Source organism: Myotis davidii, unplaced genomic scaffold, assembly GCF_000327345.1.
Source record: "Myotis davidii unplaced genomic scaffold, ASM32734v1 scaffold1330, whole genome shotgun sequence".
Classification (NCBI taxonomy): domain Eukaryota; kingdom Metazoa; phylum Chordata; class Mammalia; order Chiroptera; family Vespertilionidae; genus Myotis; species Myotis davidii.
Window position 1 is genome coordinate 2542849 of NW_006283826.1, and position 5177 is coordinate 2548025.

Below are 5177 nucleotides of genomic sequence, written 5' to 3' on the forward strand. Positions count from 1 at the left end.
ACAAAAATTGTGCACCTATGGATGAGGACAGTGGGTGGGGAGTGAGGGCGGAGGGTGGGGCGGGAACTGGGAGGAGGGGAGTTATGGGGGTGGGGAGAGAAAAAAAGAAACAAAACAAATGATGTACTGATACATGCTCCAACATGGATAAACCCAATAAACATGCTAAGTGAAAAAAGCCATATAGTGTATGATTTCATTCATAAAATACTTCTGGAATAAGTAAATCTACAGAGACAAAGTAGGCAATTGGTTGCCTAGGACTGGGGGAAAGGTGTGTTTGTGGGAATAACTTTAAAGGGTGATGAAAATGTCCTAAAATTAACTGTGGTAATGGTAGTACAACTGTTAATGTACTAAAACCCATTGACTTATATACTTTAAATGAGTAAATTATATAATATAAAAATTATATCTCAATAAATCTGTTTTTAAAAAAGCATTTTGGTCTAATTAATACTTAAATAATAACAGCTAACATTAATTAGGCCTTATTATGTGTCAGGCCACACTAAATACCATATATATTATCTCCGTTAAACCCCATAACAAATCATAATGTGAGACTTTATTATTTTGATATTATGGAACAAACTAAGACTAAGGTGAAACCACTTCCCCATGGTCAGGAAGCAAGTATTTAGTCTATATACTATGACATAGTGATCTATGCATTTCCAGCAAATGGTGATCCATAGTACTCAGCTTTATTCAAAAAATATTCAAAAGTTTAAAATACATTTTAGTTCTCATAAATTTAGTTCATAGATCTTTCTGTTTTTCCTAAAGGAAATCTTATGTTTTGTTCCCCTTTGTGAACTTGAATTAGGCAAAGAAAAGCATTATCCATAAAAGAAAAAAATTGATAAATTAGACTTCATCAAGATTAAAAAACTTGACAAAATGAACAACCCAATTTTTTAAATGGGAAAAAATTGGAATAGACATTTCACTAAAAAAGTTATATGGATGGCAAATAAACAAAAGAAAATATGCTTAATACTATTCATCCGGAAGATACAAATTAAAACCCCAATGAAATACTGTACACACCTAGTAGAATGGCTACCATTAAAAAGACTAAGCATACCATGTATTGGCAAGATTGTAAAGTAACTGGGTCTCTCATTCATTGCTGGCGGAAATGTAAAAATGGAATGAACACTTTGGAAAACCGTTTGGCAATTTCTTAAATAGTTAAACATACATCTACCATCTGATGTAGCCATTCCATTCCTATGTATTTAGCCAAGAAAAATGAAAACATATGTCCAAACAAAGCACTGTACACAAATGTTCATGGCAGCTTTATTTTTAATAGCCAAAACTGGAAACAACCCAAATGTCCATCAACAGATGAATGGATAAACAATCTGTGGTAAATGCAGACAATGGAATGTAACTTAGCAATAAAATGAACTATGTTGATACATGCTACAACATGGATGAATCTCAAAATAATTAAGCTAAGTGAAAGAAGCCAGATTAAAAAAAAAGAATACATACTTTACGGCTTCATTCATATAAAATTCTAGAAAACACAAATTAACCTAACATGACAGAAAGTACATCAGTTGTTGCCCAGGGATAGGGATGGGTGAGAAGAGAAGAGAGAGAGAGAGAGGAAGGAGTAAAATGGGGCATAAGAAAGCTTTGGGGAATGATGGACATGTATATTCAATATGATGATGGCTTCATATATATATATTTATTTATTAATATATAAATGTAGAAATAGATATGAATAAATGGGAAATAAGCAGTCAATAAATATAATTGAGAAAGATATTAATGAATTATTAATAAATCTATTGGTGAATTCTTAAATGCATTGATAAATATATTACTAAATATGATATATTTATAATTATTATATTACATATAATGTGTTTAACATATTACTAGTATGCTCTGGAAATATATTAAATTATTGTATGTAAAAAATCAATAAGTTTGTTTTAAAGAGAAAGATACAATTTAAAAAATGAAAGTCAAATAGAATGGGAGTGGTTCTTACAAATTATTTGCCAGTTATTTTTGATATCAAGGAGGTAAACACATACACATACATACACCCACTCACACACTCAAAGGACATAAACATTAAATTTAAAAAAGAAATAGCAGGAGCCATTAATGAAATGAAACATATACAATTTCACTAGTAATTAAAGAAGTAAAAACTAAAATAATAAGACATCTCATTTCACCCACCAAATTAGCAAAGTAATAGAAAATATACATTTTTTTTGGTATGGGCATAAGGACACATAACTGAAAGAATGAGTACAGTGTTTGATCCAGTAATATACTAATGGGAATTTACAAATTTACTGTTTGTTTTGTTTTAGTAAAAGTCAGGGTATAAGTAGAGCATAGGAGGGATGCCACAGTGAAGATGGGAAACATGGCTTCTTTAACCTGTAAGTTTAGAGTTCTTTGAAGGCTTATGTTTTATTTGAAGTTGGGATTTCAGGTAATTTTTAAATTTCTTCTTTTTATAAAAATTTATTTTATTGCTTAAAGTATTACAAAGGGTATTAAATTTCCTCTTTTTGATTATGTGTATTACTACAACAAAAATTTTATTTCCAGAAAATAATTTGATAATAGAAATCAACTTGAGCTAATTTCTTTTAACCAAATAATTCTCTATTGTAAGCTATAAATGAGAATAATAAAAATTTATAAGGAAATAACTTGAAACTAAAAAACTTTATAAAAGAACATCCTATCCCAATTTTATTAATATTTTCCATTTTAATATATTTTTCTTAGAAATACAATAAAAATTAATTATAGGAAAAACAGAAAAGCCTGAATGGCGTGGCTCAGTGGTTGAGTGTTGACCTATGAACCATGATGTAACGGTTAGATTCCCAGTCAGGAAGATTCCAACAAGCCTGGGTTGCAGGCTCAATGCCCAGCAGGGGGCCTGCAGAAGGCAGCTGGTCAATGATTCTCTCTCATCATTGATGTTTCTATCTCTCTCTTCTTCTCCCTTCCTCTCTGAAATCAATAAAAATATTTTTTTTAAAAAAGAAAAAAAACAGAATGTACCACTTATTTCCATTTTATAGGAGAAAGCTAAGTTATGGATCTATGTGGACAATACCTTTTTGTGTATGGCACAAAATACACTGTATTGCTCAAATTCATTTTAGCAGCAACCTTTTCTTCCCCTTTTGTAACTTCAGTCTTTTGTACGTATGGTGCACCTATAGAAGGGGAAGAAGAAAATACATAATTGCAGGGTCAAATTAAAGGAGTAATAATCAATAACATGGTCATTTATAATATTTATAAATGTAACATTACAAAGTTAAAATTTTATCTTTAGCTGTTTTGGATGACAAATGTAAAAGGTAAAAATTTCACAACAGAGTCACAGGCTACTCTTTCACAAGCAATACCAGGAAAACAAATGTGTCACTAGATTTCAGAATCTATATTGAGGCTTCCACTGGTTTGTTTGAGTCCAGGGAAACTCAATAGAGGCTACCCGTAGACAGGACTAATCTGACAGCACACAGTGATGCTACTGATTGTCTGTCAATAAGGCTTATATTCTGAATTGCTTTTCCAATAAGCATGATGATTTATATTGACTCATCTATCTTCCCTTTTCTAGGCTCTCCTATAACCAATCTCCTGCATTTTGGGAGTAATGATTATTCTTTATTATCTATTAAAGAAGTATATGCCCAATGTAGAAAATCTGGGAAATATATAATACTATGAAAAAAAAATCCATAATCCTACCCAGGACAAACTCCATTAACAATCTGGCATACATTTCTCCAAGCACATATTTATTTTTTCATGCTCATATTTATTTTGTTACACAGCTGAGATCACATTTATAGATATAATTTCATAGCTTACCTCTCTCTTTTGTTTTTTAATCCTCACCCGAGGATATTTTTCCATTGATTTTTAGAGAGAGTGGAAGAAAGAGGGAAAGACAGAGAGAAATATTGATGTGAGAGAAAAATACATCAATTGGTTGCCTCCTGCTCGCGCCTAACGAGGGCCCGGGCCAGGAAGGAACTTGCAACTGAGGTGTGTGCCCTTGACCAGAATAGAGCCTGGGACCCTTCAGTCTGCAGGCTGACACTCTATCCAAGGAGCCAAATCAGCTAGGGATAGACTATCTCTTTTATCTAACTATATTATAAGCATTTTGCCATATCATCAAACACTATTCAAAAAGATCATTTAATGACTACTCAATGTATATCTGATGGAAGAGTCACAATTCACTCATAACCGTCTCTCCACAATATGAAGCCAAGGCCACAGTCTACCCTTTGTTGAACTATTAAAAATTATTTTGTTTTGAAGATCTTTGTGCATATTACCTAGCTATGTTTTAGGGCTTTCTTTGGAATGGATTTCTAGAAGGACAGTTGTTGTGTCAAAGAATATAACAATTTAAAACTAATGTTATTGAAGTAATTTTTAGACACTTGAGTAGTGGCTAGGGTGTTGAGGGGACTGGGGGACTCCGGAGGCAGGCGCGAAGAGCAGCGGGCCTGCCTGGGGGTGGGCCGGCATTGCCGCGAGCCTGCTGCCCCAGAGGGGCTGAGGGGGCTGGGCACTGCCATCTTATGGATGTGGGTGCTGCCATCTTTGAGGGCAGGGCAGTCAATTAGCATAGTCCCTCCTTATTGGCTGTGGGCGCCACCATCTTTGTGATAGCATGGGGGCCAATTAACATATTCCCTCTTTATTAGATAGGATGCTATTATAATCACTTGTGTACAAGTTTTTTTGTGAACACACATTTTCTCTTAATTAAATACCTAGGAGTCGAACTGCTTGGCCCATGGCATCTTTATATAACAGATACTCTATAAAAATCTGCTGAAATATTCTTCCCTTTTTTTCCATCACAATTTTATACTAAAAATTACCTTTCAATTTACCCTTCCCTTAAAATATGAAAAAGAACATTTTTCCTTCCAAGAGGACAGCATTTTAAGAATTAACTGACGATGAAATAATATGGGAGAAACCAAGATGGCGGCATAGGTAAACACGGGAGTTAGCTGCCTCGAACAACCACTTCAAAATACAACTAAAAGACGCAACGGACATCGCTCAGAACCACAGGAAGACTGGCTGAGGGGAAATTCTTCAACTAGAAGGAAAGAGAACAGCATACGAGACTCAGA

General features: G+C 33.7%; 1 protein-coding gene across 1 annotated transcript in view; it reads right to left on the reverse strand.

Moving 5' to 3' along the window:
* Positions 1-5177, reverse strand: part of TAOK3 (TAO kinase 3) — a 148670-nt gene that overhangs the window by 83443 nt on the left and 60050 nt on the right. Inside the window, exon 2 of the mRNA XM_006754140.2 lies at positions 3116-3218. The gene's annotated coding sequence lies outside the window, so the exon portion shown is untranslated. The remainder of the gene's footprint in view (positions 1-3115; positions 3219-5177) is intronic.